Below are 15,500 nucleotides of genomic sequence, written 5' to 3'. Positions count from 1 at the left end.
TCCGCTCTACTAAAAGCGGCAGAGTCTCTCCACTCCTCTCTCTCTCTGTTCCTGCACGGCTGCACAGGTGAGACCGCGGTCTCCTCCAACTCCCCGGACCGATCCGCAGGACTCTCTTGGCAGACTCCCACGGCAGAACAAGACTCGCCACTTACAAGAGTGCCGGCTAAATATAGAGCTAGCCCCACCTCTCGTGATGTCAGCAGAACCTCCCCTCTTGTTCACGCCTGCAGCAGAGTCCAGGCCTGCATCTACCACTCAGGGCAGGGCTATGAAGGGGGAAAACCCATGATGATTACTGGTGCCTGATCTTAACAGGACTTACCACAGTAGAAAGGAGATAGGTATAGCCTGTGCTGTTTACAGGGGGCTACAGTATACTATAAAAATGCAACGCAAACTAGCGAGGAACTTAGAAAGAGTCACCTGGAAGACACAGAAAACGCTTTACAGAAGACTAAGTCATCTTTATGATATGGGTAATAAGGGGGACAAGATCCAAGCCTATAAACTTAGAGGGTTAGGGTCTAAAACACAAATGTTAGTGATTAAACCAGAAAATGAGGAAATTATGAATAACGATAAATATCCGCAATCAAGAAAGGATGTATATCCCGCACACTGATGCACACTGACTCACTCACAAATTCTACTCTAGGATACTGTATATAATGTGGACTCCGCAGATCCAAACTCTCTAGCGCTGAGTTAATAATAGATACAGTATATATTTGATAAAATATAATCTTTCAAAATTGTAAAAAGATGAGTTTAAGACCCTAAATACTAAAATAACACACTGAAAATATTAGAAGTTATCAAGCCTTTAAAAGACACCAAAATGGCTTATCAAAAACTTACAACAACAATTACATTAATATCCTATCCCCAATCTTAATACAGCTCAACCCCGTTATAGCGCCGTCCTCGGGGGCCACCCGATCCAACCGCGCTACAACCGGGGTCGTGGTAATTTAAAAACAAAATGGCCGCCGCTCGCCCGATTGGGAGGAGGGAGGGAAGAGGTGGCCGGCAGCCCTACACGTCCCCCAGCAGCCACCGTAACTTCCCCTAGCAGCCTCAATTCCCCCAGTAGTCCACACCGATCACCCCCTCCAGCAGCTATGGTCCGATCAACCCCCCTGCCAGTCCTCCTCCAAGCAACCCCCACAGCCAGCTCCGCTCCGACCTGCCAGCTATGCTCCACCCCCCCCGCCATCCCGCTCCGACCACCCCCTCCTGATGCCAGCTCCACTCCAATCTCAGCAGCCGACACCAAAGGTAGGGAGGGGGGTGTGTGGACCGAGTGTGGACCGAGTGTGGACCGAGTGTGGACCGAGTGCGGTGCAGTGTGGACCGAGTGTGGACTGAGTGCAGTGCAGTGTGGACCGAGTGCGGTGCAGTGTGGACTGAGTGCGGTGCAGTGTGGACCAAGTGCGGTGCAGTGTGGACCGAGTGCGGTGCAGTGTGGACCGAGTGTGTGCAGTGTGTGCAGTGTGTTGTGCAGTGTGTGCAGTGTGTTGTGCAGTGTGTGCAGTGTGTTGTGCAGTGTGTGCAGTGTGTTGTGCAGTGTGTGCAGTGTGTGCAGTGTGTGCAGTGTGTGCAGTGAGTGCAGTGAGTGTGAGCAGTGAGTGTGTGCAGTGATTGTGTGCAGTGATTGTGTGCAGTGAGTGTGTGCAGTGTGCTGTGAGTGTGTGCAGCATGTGCTGTGCAGCGTGAGTAGTGCAGCGTGTGCAGTGCAGCGTGTGCAGTGCAGCGTGTTCAGTGCAGCGAGCGTGTGAAGCGAGCGTGTGCGTGTTATAATTGTTTTTTTTTTTTTTAATTCGGGGTCCATGCTCAAACCGCATTATAATCAGATAGCGCTTTAACGGGGTTGAGCTGTAGATCTTTTTAATACATTTTTGTAGAGAGAGAGCAAATCCCGAAACAGATGACAGGAGCGAGCACTGTGATACTCCATAACGATGGTAAAGACCCAATTAGCTGTGACAGGTACAGGGTGATTTCCCTGCTAAACATAGATCTTATGATCTGAAGTACTGTAAGATCCTTGTCAATAGATGAAATCCAATCCTTCCATACTAAAACACTATGAGCAGGTGGGGTTCATCAGCAAGGGCCAGGCGTAGAATAACATCAGGAAAATTATAAATATTCTAGATTATGTCAACCACACTAGACTCAAAGCAATTCTATTAAGCCTAGACGCAGAAAGGCATACAATAGGATCAAATGGAGATTCCTAAATAAGAGACCAGAAGCATTTGACTTTGAAGAGTCAGACCTTAGGGGGGTACAAGCTCTTTCCAAAAATCCTACTGCAATCTTTAAACTCCCTGGGGGAGAGTCCCAATATTAAAGGTATTAAAATAGGAGACGAAACATATAACCTATCAATGATGATGTTATTCTCCAATCGATATGTGGAAAAAATAACAACAAAAGCGCATATCCATCAATAAATCAATATAGACCTGTCTATATAATTATTGGTCACCTCTATGTGCACTTCTAGGCGTATGTGCCACTACCCAATATACCAATGAGTATATCCACTGAGAGAGAAGATGCTTATCCCCCATAACTTATGAGACCAATGTATATACCCACACTGAAGTGCAGAAGGATGGCAACAGAAGGTGAACAATGAATGGAACAGAACATCTAAGTTAATCAGAGCCTCTTCAGATGGAATACAGCAACCTCACAAGCCATATGTATAAAAAACAATAGAAAAGACCGTAGGACAATATCGTATGAAACACTTTACTAAAAAAAAAAAAACATATAAAAACAATTGGAATATCACTCACGAATTCCCTATAAAATTTGAGCGGTGTGAACATTCAGGCCATCACCAGCCCCTTTCCCTTCGGCTCGCATTAGAATAAGTACCCTCTGCCCGGTGTCCCGTCTCATCGTCTCACAGGGTGCACCTTTGGGGATAGTGGTGTGTCGGCGATGGAGTATGTACACTTCACTTCCGGGATTGTACTCGTGCTAGACAGTAAAAGAAACCCATAAAATAACAAACCATAAAAAAAATAAACCTAAACTTTTTTTGTAATCCAAAGCGTCAACGGGATCTTGATCTGTGTTCTTCCGTCTTCTTTCTTGTTCTTCTGGGATCTTCTGGGGGTCTTCTTACGCTTTGGATTACAAAAATAAGTCTTGGTTTATTTTTTTATGGTTTGTTATTTTATTTGTTCCTGTTGCTGTGAGTGGATTGGTTCGAGAACTTGGTGTTCAACGGGAGTCGGTGAGTGGGGCAGCTAATGGTAAGTTAACAAAATAAATGTATTTTTTTTTTAACTTTAACTCGTTTGTGCAATTTTGTATACTGTATGTGAAACTATTTTTTTTCATTATCATTTCTTGCCACTGTATGTATGTATGTATGTATTGTATTGTATGTCTTTATTTATCTAGCGCCATTAATGTACATAGCGCTTCACAGTAGTAATACATGTGGTAATCAAATAAATAACAGATAATATAAATAACAGATCATGGGAATAAGTGCTTTAGACATAAAAGTAACATTAAGGAAGAGGAGTCCCTGCCCCGAGGAGCTTACAGTCTAATTGGTAGGTAGGTAGAACGTACAGAGACAGTAGGAGGGAGTTCTGGTAAGTGCGTCTGCAGGGGGCCAAGCTTAATGTATCGTGTTCAGAATATCCACAGTGCTATTCATATGTTTCTTTACGCAAGTGTGTCTTAAGGTGGGTCTTAAAGGTGGATAGAGAGGGTGCAAGTCGGGTACTGAGGGGAAGGGCATTCCAGAGGTGTGGGGCAGTCAGTGAAAAAGGTTTAAGGCGGGAGAGGGCTTTAGATACAAAGGGGGTAGAAAGAAGACATCCTTGAGATGTATGTATGTATGTATGTCTCTATCGATATATACATACAGTATAAGAAATTATTTGGTTGGAAATGCTTGTTTTGCACTATTTAAATGTATTTTGATATGCTGCTATTCTTAAATGTTTGTCATGTAATTTTTAATTAGATAGATGTAATTTTTGGAGTTGTATGTTATACTTTAGGTCAGGGTGAGGCTTGCTTTTTTAGTGGATTCTTTTTGTTACTTATATTTTGTCAGATGGTACTGTAACTTTTTTGGAGAATGTTTTTTGTTAATGATTAAACTAGTTAATTGTGTAATTGATTAGGATGGTATTTTAATTGTTTTGGGATTTGATTAATTAATGGTAATTTATTTATGTTGCCTTTCTTGGTTTAAATAGTATACTTGTTTGGATTTCATTGTATTTTGTTTGGAATTTTTTATTATTAACATTGATTGGCAGAGAGTACATGGTGCACAGATTTTTTGCATAATGTATACAATGTAAAATCAATGTTTTGATTGGCATTTGTTGATATTGATTGGAAGATGAGAATGATTTTATTAGGAAATAGGATTTTGTTTTACTGTGGTTATATAATATTGTAATTTTCATATGCAAGGTGATGTCTTGATATGGAGAAGTAGTATTTTTATTTGTGCATGTTTTTGTTAACCCTTAAACATTTCTTTGTATATTGGTTAATCATCTGTACACACACACATACATACATACATACATACATACATACATACATACATACATACATACATACATAGTTGCATGATGAAGCCACTGTACAAATGAATGGGTGAAGGGTGGGTATCGGGCCAGGGTGGCTTAACCCCTTAATTTACCTTTGCGGTTATTATCCGATAAGGTGATTAAGGGGTTAATTGATCTCAGAATGTAATTGCAACGTATTGGCTATGTATTTTGTTGGCAACGGAGGACACGGAATTTGCTGTCGAGGGGGCTTCATATTGATGAGGTTAGTAGAACTTTAATTATTTTATTATGCTAGTCAATGTGTTTAATAATGGGCAAATAATCTATTATCTATATCTGGATAATAGTTATTTTGCACATTATTGTACTGTATGTGTTGTGGGTGGTGGGGGGGGGATTGATGTATTTCATGTACTGTATAGGACATGTTTATTTTTTATTACATACAGGGTTGTTTCATCAGGTCTGCGGGTCAGGTCAGGGACCTCTGGAGACCACCTGAGGTCTCCTCGGACTTCATGGGTAAACGGCTGCCGGGTCCACGGGGGACACCTGTGGGGAAGAACCAGTGGCCCCACATCTGTGGTGGTACCGCGGACCCGTAGGGACCACTCGAGGGCCCCCAGACACCTGTGGGTCTTACCCGGGGCCCCCCAGACAGCCGCGGGCCTACCCATGGAGACCCCATTGTGGCCCACGGTGACCCGCGGAGACCACCTGGTGGACCACTGTGCCTGGCGGGGACCACCCATAGGCCTCCAGACCCTGTTTGATACATTGTGCTGGGCTACTGTGAGGTCTACGGACACCCGTCAGGACCACCGGGGACTCCCATGGGCCTGGGGTATTAACCCTGTATGTAAAATAATAAATCATGTATTTATGGGGGGGGGGGGCACAGGGGGTGGGTTATGTATTAAATAAATAGAATGATGTTTATTGTGGGGCTGTGTATTGATTTTATTGTGGGTACTGGGTGTGGGGGAACGGGTTATTGGCCCCAAGGGTATGAGGGTAGGCCTCCCTTGTGGGTAGTGGGTGAGGGTGGTTAGGCCTCATGGGGTGGGTAGTGTGGGAGGGTATTTAGGCCTCCGAGTGGTGGGTGAGGGTTGGTTAACCCAATGACTAGCGGTTAATAAACGCTATGGTGATTAAGGGGTTAGGGGAGATTACATTGGCTGTTTTTATTCTTCTTTATGTTTTGCAGCATCAGAGGAGGGCATGGACGGTGATTAAGATCGTGCCATCCGGACATGGGTGAGTGCTATGTGTATTTAATGCTCTTTATGTATTTTAAATGGGCAAATTCACTATTATCCATATGTGGATAATAGTAATTTTGCCCATTACTATACTGTATGTGTTAAGGGGTGTGAATTTATTGAAAAGTATTTATGAGTTGTTAATTTTTTTGGGGGGGGCACAGAATTGGTACTGCAGGTCTGTGGGGAACACCCGAGGGCCACCGCCGGCCTATAGTATCATTGCTGTGCATCCCAAAAATGTAATATATATAATGGGGGTATAAAGGTTGTTGGGGGCACAGGGGGTATATGTTGTTTATTGCAATGTTTATTGGGGGCAATTGTCCCCAATAAACATGCTATTATGCCCTAACCCCTTCATTGCCTTAGCGGCAATCCGCTATGGTAATGAAGCAGCATTAGTGTATTTTAATAATATTGTGCGGGAGCAGGGGGTCGCCTGAGCTGAACCGCATTGATTTCTGGCGCAGGGACCCCCTGCTACCTGAGTTACAGGCCCAGTGTCAACGCTGCATTGGCATTAGATAGTGAGGCATTTAAAGTGAGCTTTTATAGTTAGACTATAGTTTGAGGGGACTGGGGACTGCATCCTTCTGTAAACTCTTCTACACATGGCAACAAACGGTGAGCTATTCTGACCACACTATGATCCCTGCTGTTTAGTCTGCGCACACACACACTTGGCTCACAACAGCTCCATGCAGCATTACCTACCTCTGGCATAATGAACCTGCTTTTTACCTCCACTTTGTTCTTTCTCATAGCCTCATTGAAATGTTATTCTCTCTATCCACTACAAACGCCTCTCTCCTGGCCCACCATACACCCTGGATTACTCAAAGGCCTTGCACAATCTACTGAATGTTGGTGGAGAACCCTGAAAACCAGCACTCCAACCATCGCACACTCAAAATGACAAACATCATAAAGTAACAAATTACAAACAACTCATACTATTGCTCTCTTTAGCAGGTGATATTGAACCTAAACCAGGTCCTCCCACTTCAACCCTATCCCATACCCCTGAGAATACCCCTTTCAAATTCCAAAAAGGGCTATCTCTCACCCAATAAATATCCGGAGTCTGCTGCCCAAAATGGATGAACTAAGGGCATGGTGCCTTATGCATAAACCCAAAGCCATCGTTCTTACAGAAACATGGCTAACCCCTAAAACTCCTGATGCACATATTGCCATTCAGGGATACTCCATTTTTAGGAGAGATAGGTCAAAGAGAGCTGGAGGGGTGTTATTTTATATTGCAGACACCTTACAATTGACACTGTTAAATTGCCCCCCAAGACCAACTTCTTTTAAAATCCTAGTTGGCAGAATCTGCCTCCCCTTCTCTAAGCCCGTCCTGATTGCTGGCATCTACCGCCCTCTAAAGCCCCTCTACAATCTCTGACGTATATCATCCAGATTCTTGGCTCCATTTCCTCTCTTAATGAGAAGAGTGAGCTGCTAGTTCTTGGGGATTTCAACTTCAATTGGCTTGACCCTAAAAAAAACAAAATCCACACACAAATCAAGTCGCTTAACCTAATGCAACTCATTTCCAAACCCACACGAACAAACCTGAAATCGCACAACCATTCCTTGCTTGGCTGGATTCTCTCCTCAAATCACAGCAGAATCCAATCCTCTGGCATCCTTCATGACATTTTCAGTGGATCTGGCATCCTTCCTGACATTTTCAGTGACCATGCAATAGTGTACGGTGTAAGGAAAATTAAACCGCCCCAATAAAGCCCTAAGGTTCTCCTCACTAGAACATTTAGAAACTTTAACCAACAATAGTTTCTGGATGACCTTACCAACTACCCTTGGCACAGAATCGATTTAATTCCCGACCCTGATTCAGCGCTCGACTATTTCCAATTCGAGTTCTTAAAACTCTGTGATACCCATGCCCCACTATGCAGAATAAGGGTACGGGGGGGCCCACCTTCCATGGGTTACAACTGACCTTATAGCCCTCTACCAGTTCAGGGACGACTTGTGGAAAAGCTAAAATGTTACTGGCACTACCAAGGATCTAAATCACAACAGATGCCTGCGGAACATGTGCACGAGGCAAACAAGACATGCAAAAGCACAATATTACTCTGACAATCTCCTCCAGAACACATCAAACCCAGTTAACTTCTCGGAGGTTATCAACAACATATTCCAGCCTTCTAACCATCAACAGCCAAGTAATATCACTAAGGGCGATATTACTCTGACAAACCCCACTGACATTGCAAATGCATTCAATGATTACTTTGTGGGGTGTGCTACTAACTTATTAGCGAAACGCAACCCAAACCACAAACCTGAATCTCACCCTGGGAGTACCCCTATAGCCCCACCCCCTCCCAACACTGCCCACAATTTTCAATTTGGCCCAGTATCCGAAGAGGAGATTACACAAGCGCTTCTCAAATTAAAACTAAGCAGCCAATGTGGAACTGACTTACTACAATCTAGGTTCCTAAGACTTGGTGCCCCAGCAATTGCCAAACCAATTGCTTCCGTAGTCAACTCTATCCTGTCTGCAGGCCATATCCCTAAGACCTGGAAAGCTGCCAGAGTTGTCCCAATCTTCAAAAGTGGGGACAAAAACACTGTCTCAAACTACAGACCAATCTCCCTTCTCCCAATCCTATCCAAAGTCATGGAAAAATGTGTCCACTCCCAATTAAGCGATTACTATTACAAGACATATTTCCCTAGCCAATTCCAATCTGGATTTCGCCCCAAACACTCTACCGTAACTAACCTGCTAAAAGTTTGCAATGAAATCCAGTGTGGAATGGAACGGGGTCAACTCACTGGTGCAGTATTCCTAGATTTTGCAAAGGCTTTTGATACTGTTGATCATGCTGTCCTGCTCAACAAACTCCAGAGCTCTGGAATAGGGAAGCATGCTTTAAACTGGTTTCAGTCCTACCTATCAGGTAGATCCCAACATGTGTCTATCTTTGGCTCTAACTCTAACCCCCTGGATATCACCTGTGATGTTCCGAAGGGCTCTGTGCTTGGCCCCTACTCTTCTCAGTATTCATCAATGATCTTCCCACAGCTTGTCAGGAAGCCTCAATACACATGTATGCAGATGACACAATCCTATATGCACACAGCCATAGCCTTTCTGACCTTCAACACATACTTCAGTCTGACTTTTTCAGACTCGAAAACTGGATTTCCCAAAACAAACTGTTTTTAAACACTGACAAGACTGTAACAATGGCGTTTGGGACCAAGACTAAATTTTTAAAGCTTCCAGCGACTGAGCTCAAGATTAGAACTAACACTAACACCACCCTAACTCCTGTTACTAGTTTTAAATACCTTGGCATATGGTTTGACTCCCACTTAACCCTACGGGATGCACATTGATACCCTAACAACCAAGACCTATGCCAAACTAGGGGTACTTTACAGGAACAAATCCTCTCTAAGTCTCCTGGTCAGAAAAAGCATCGCACAGCAGATGCTAATGCCAATTATTGACTATGGAGGCATAGTATATGGCTCAGCACCTCAAACCCACCTTAGCAAACCTAACACCTTCTACAACTCAATTTCTCGTTTTGTTCTCCAATGCAACTATAACACATATCACTGCAAAATGCTCAAAGAACTAGATTGGTCATCACTCGAGTCTAGGCGCAAAGTTCACCTTTCCTGTCTTGCCTTCAAATTTTTATGGGCAAGCTACCCAGCTACCTGAACAAGCTTCTCACCCCTACCACATGCAGCAACTATCACCTGAGATCAGACTCCAAAAGACTGTGGTCCCAAGGCTCAACAAAGTATCCGGCCGCTCCTCCTTCTCTTACCGTGCACCCGAAAACTGGAACAACCTACCAGAGAAATCCACCACCAGTCTAAGTTCTTTCAAATATAAGGCTGTCTCACATTTTAATCTGGTCTGTAACTGTTTCATACGCCCATAATATAAATTATCTTTAACTGTGCATGCAATGTCTTGAATATAATGTATACCCTGCTCATTATGTAACTGTGTGTTTGTAAACATGTATTATTTGTCTTAACTCTGTGCCCAGGACATACTTGAAAACGAGAGGTAACTCTCAATGTATTACTTCCTGGTAAAATATTTTATAAATAAATAAATCTTTATAGCGGGCACGTCGCGTGTGGGATGCTATAAAGATGGCGGTGACACTGGCACCCGATGACCCATACCGGGGCCTGTAACTCGGGAAGAAGGGGTACCTGATCCACAAATCAATGCGGTTCAGCTTAAGGGGACCCCCTGCTCCCGTACACTATTATTATACATACATTAATGCTGCTTCATTACCATAGCAGATAGCCGCAAAGGTAAGGAATTATTCTTTATAGATCTCTCTCTCTCTCTCTCTCTCTCTCTCTCTCTCTCTCTCTCTCTCTCTCTCTCTCAAAAATATTCTAATGTATAATTTTATAGACTTAAATGGAGATATTGTGTTTCAAATGGGATTCTAATAGTAGAAGACTTATACAAGCTCTCAATTTTAAACTATTTTTGATGTTATTAATGTGCTCCGCTAATCTTCTTTTAAGCGGCCTGCTACAGCAGAGACTGCGACTATTCTAACACAAACCAGTGGCAATCGCCAAAAAGACCCAGGTACATCCTGGATACATGCCTTAAACTTGCCCCAGCATTTCTGTATTGATTAATGGCCCATCAGATTAAAAGTGTGGGTCCATGGAAGTCCCATTCAAACTGAATGGGACTGACAGGGACCCCTGCTGTGTTAATCCTATGGATCATTAGTCAATGCAGAAATGCCTTAAACTTGCCTTAAACTAGCCAGGTTACACCCAGCACATACCCAGAATGTAACCGGGCTAGTTTAAGGCAAGCTTTAGAATAGTCGTGGTCTCGTCTGTAGTTCTTCCCACATACTGCAGGCTGCAAGAGCATTCAAGAAGATATATCACGTGGTCACTACTACATTTAATAAATTATTTTATATTGTACTCGTTCTTTGTTACATTGGATTTAAAGATTTTACCTCCCTCACTATACTGGCAACCTCTGCAATTGTTGCAGACATGGTAGCCATTTAGGCCTTTGAACCAATTTTGTGTTGCTTTGGCCCTAACTTGACTTGGAGCCAGGACCTGTTTAAGGTTCTGTGCTCACTTGAAGATGGGAATATGGTTTTCAGATGTTCGGCCCTCATCAGTATTCCCTAGTGTTCTCTCAACACTTTTTTAATCTCTGGTGCCATAGATTTTAAGATGTTCCTCTGATATTGACTCTTTTATTTTATATATAAAATAGCGCACGTATGCATAGAAATTGTTCCCAAATAGAAACATTTAGGGAGCAAGCAGACAAATTGACAAACACATTTGTAAGTAGTTACGAGAAAGAAGCTGTTCAAACAGTCTATAAGAAAATAGAGGCTGCAGATAGGGGGACTTTTACTATACCGTATTCAAGGAGGTCATTTTTAAACTGACTTGCAAGTCTTCTGAAGAGAAATTTGAGAAAAGCACACCTTTTCAGAAAGCACTCATTGTATAAGGTGATATGATGATAAATTTAAAATCAATTGTAATGGTATAAAATAAAAAAAATATACAGTGTATATATTCTGATGCCGTCACTGCCCTCTAAGAGCTAGAAGGGGGCAGTTGTGGACTTTACAGCTCTCATAGAGTTAATCATTCTGGAAAGGTCTGTTCAGCTGTGAGTTAATGAGCTAATTAGCCTAGCCTGTATAGTCAGGAAGTGATACAGAGATTCCCCCCCCCCCCCATGCTGCCAGACACACACTGTTGAGAGTTATACAGAGAGGGTGAGAGAAGCTGCTGCTAGACTGATGTGGGAAGGCACACACAGACAGCCCTGTGAGAGACTGAAAGGGGACCTGCTGCAGGTACACTGGGTAAAAGTGGGGAAAGAGTTTAGTTCTCCCACGATTAGTTACGGACTAAGCAGTATTAGTCAGTACTCCTGGAAGGAGTTAGGTCTTTTGTTTCTGTTTTGTGTTATGAGTTAACCCTGTACCTGCTTTGTACCCTGTAAATAAACCCCTGCTTAGAAAGTACAGTGTTTTCTGCCTTTGATCTGGACAAAAGATCTGACGCTGGGACTGAGACATCTCAAAACGTATGAAAAAATTAATACAAAGAATGTATCAAAGTAAATATATCTCTGTAGAGACCACACATATAAAACAATGAATGCACATATAAATCAGTACCAGAAACTGATAACCTGAGGGATGTACTAATAGTGGGTGAAAATATCACCCAACATCATGATGTTCATGGGCAGCCACAGGATACAGCAATAATAGTAATTAAAAGGCCTGTATATGGTAAACAGGTAGCGTAGAGACTGATTAAGTAAATTCTCAATAGTAAGTCACGCGTGCGTGTGCAGTTAGCTGTTATAATACCATGTATCAATTCAAACACTTAGTTATAGGCTATATATATATATAATTGATTATTGATTATTTTTTAAAAAGAGAGGATTATTGATCAATTTGAATCTACCATGTATTATTAATACCTAGGTCTTTATTCATTAAGATCACATGACCAGCTAGATAAAATCTTAATAAGCTTTTCTGTGGTTTTCGTTTATCATATTTTGAATAGTAAACCACTGATTGATAACTAGATGAAGATAAGTTTTTGTTTATGATCGGTATGTTCAAACAAACACTGGGTAATAATGTAAGGAAACAATTCATCTTGTTGTTTGCATTTTCATTGTTCAATATTTGTTGGATATTATTGTGCATTTATTGTTATTATTTCCATTGTCTGTTTTCATCTTATTATTTCCTTGCATTGACCTCACTGAACATTGTGATGATCTGAAAAAATTGTCAGTAAAATTATACTTTAAGTTCCTCAATATTTATATGATTGGCAACAAGCAACCAAAATTGTTATAAGTGTATATACATTGTGTCCTAAATAATATTTGGGTTAGATGTATATACTTGACTTTATTCTGTAGTCTGTTCAGAATTGCATGAATGTAAGGTAATTCTAATTATTGTTTAAATTGTAATGTTTCACACAATGTAAGCCCCCGCTATTACTTGATTTTAATCAATCAATGCATCCTTTGCATTGATTTAATTTCATACATATTTTAATTTGTTTTATTACCGTAGCAGGTAGAGGTTAATAGAATACCATTTGGAAAATAGTATTGTCACCTCACCTCCCTGTAAGGTTTATTGTGGTTGTTGCAATTAGTGACATAAACATCTGATGTAACAAATTGTTTTTTCACTGGCAATGTTTTTGCCATTTTCTGCTTTGACTTCTGGTAGGAGCTCATTACGGGTGTGGTTACACTCACCAGCTGAGCAAACTCCCATTGTCCATCATGGGAGTCACTGCTAGCACCTGAGTGTGATGTCACTTCCTGGTGGGCTTGTATTTCAGTCAACACAGCAGCAGGTAATGTTCACTCTTTGAGAAAGGCCCTTTGTGGCTGAAACGCGTTAGAGAACGTGGCGGGAACTTGGTCCCAAGTGTCCAGGCAAATCCTCTGGTACTGTGATACTTGAAGGGGCCGTCCACCCCGAACTGGATGCAGGGGAGCAGCAAAACCCCCAGTCTCCAGGCTCCAAGAAGAGAGAGTGAAATGCAAACCTCTCTGCTCTAAATACCTGTGCTAGTGATTAGGAGAGCAGGTGAGGGAGAACTAGACACATTGTAATCTGTGGTCTGGATGTTCCGTCCACCAGCCTGAGTTAATGTGAAGCTGTGGAATGGATCATTTTGAACTATTTCTGCACTTTCTGACCTAAAACGGGGCAGAAAGCTGCCTAACATCTTTGGACTATGTCACAATAGACATTAGCATAGTTCCCAGGGTACCTCGGGTGTGCACCTGTTTCAGCACAGGCAAATATATACAACTGGAGACACTACTAAATTGAACTTCTTCTATGCACCCAATCCACCTATGGATTTTGGTAAAACCAGTCACGGAAATCTGTGGATCGGATTGAGAAAGGTTTGCCCATTTCAATTGGCAACTCATTCTGTCTTTGTGTATCTGTGAAAATTAAAATAAATACGTACAATTTTGAAAAGTAAACTTCGCACCATTCGCACATCTCTACTCTCCAGCTATAACAATGTACAAATCCCGCAATGTTTCATTGTTACGAGGATCATATGTTATAGGGAATCAATGTGTTACAGAGCTGTGTGCTGCTGAACTGAAATGTACAAAGATTGTGCAAAGTCCTTATTTTGTCTCAACTCACACTGAAATATACCAGCGAGAGGCAGTGTCAATGTACTAATCTTAGTTGTGTTCCTTTCTGGTATAACTGGGTTTGTCTTTAACCAGATAATTGTAGTGTGCATGTTACCGCAGGTCTATGTGATAAGAAATGAACGGCTTGCATTACTTTTACTGACGTGTTCCTGTTTTGGTTTTCTCTATCACCTTAAATATGGTGTAAATCGTGTTTTTGGTGCACAATATCTGTGCCGCAATTTGTATGCCCCGAATTATACAAATGTATTAATTAATTAGAGATAGACAAATCCTGGTGTGTGAAATCTGAATGTTCCAGAACTTCATATTCCAAAACCCAAACACAAAACCAAATACTTTAAGATCTTTAGAACCAGAACCAAAACCAGGACCTCAGGCCCAGTGCCTACAGTATTTCTCACTATATATGGTTCAATTGTTTTAAGTTACATTATTTTAGCTTTATGACTTTATAAAGATTTAAGGAACTGTTCAGGTATTATTATGCTTTTGACGGTTAAGAGGTAGCCAGACTAACTAATAAAGGTTAAGCCCGTTTGGTTACCTCTGATCCATGTTTTAGGGTTCAGGAGTGTCAGCTCTTGGACCCAACTGTTGTAAAAGCATTACCTGTAATTATGCGACAATAAATAATTTTTGTGTTTTTACCTTTCCAGGGATGCCAGCAAGCAGGGATTGCTGTGGTATTTGTTTCAGGAAGTGGGGGAGGGAGGTTGCGGAGAACATGTTGTCAGATTGTGTCTATCTTGTCAGAGTTGCTGGTTCCCCTAAAAATGTACCCAGGAATCAGGTCGGATTCCTGGATTCAGGTAGACACATTGTCTCGGTAATATCTCCCCTTGAAAACGCTTGCACGACTCACTACAAGGGGTCCCTGCTTCAGCACAGTACAGAAAGGAAAATGGGGCATAGGGATGTGAGGTGTCCCTGAAACAGTCAAGGGGTCCCTAGGTTAATGTGGATACCCAGTAATTGCCCAGGTCACCCAGAACCTGTATATGGGTTCAGAGGTGCTCCAACCATTCTTCAGCACAGCCCAAAAAGGTAAACGGGGCATAGGGATGTGAGGTATCCCTGAAACAGTCAAGCAGTCCCTAGGTTAAAGGGGATATCAGTCAATACCCGGGTCACCCAGAACAGGTATAGGGGTTCTGGGGTACTCCAATCATCTATAAGGTTGTGAGGGAAATTTTAAAAGTCCAATCCTAAGTTTATTGTATATAGTGTGTGGAATATGGCTCATAAAAAATATCATGCAGCTTCTTATTCTATTTCGCATAACCAAAAGACTTAGGATATTTTTAAAGTGTATAGTATATGGAACAGTGTGCTTTAAAACATATCTGTTTGTGCACAGAAATGAGCTGGGACTTTCAGAACCAATGCTCT

This window comes from Ascaphus truei, chromosome 6 (genome assembly GCF_040206685.1).
Source record: "Ascaphus truei isolate aAscTru1 chromosome 6, aAscTru1.hap1, whole genome shotgun sequence".
Classification (NCBI taxonomy): domain Eukaryota; kingdom Metazoa; phylum Chordata; class Amphibia; order Anura; family Ascaphidae; genus Ascaphus; species Ascaphus truei.
The sequence above is the reverse complement of the archived record's forward strand: the minus strand, read 5'-3'. Positions refer to the sequence as shown.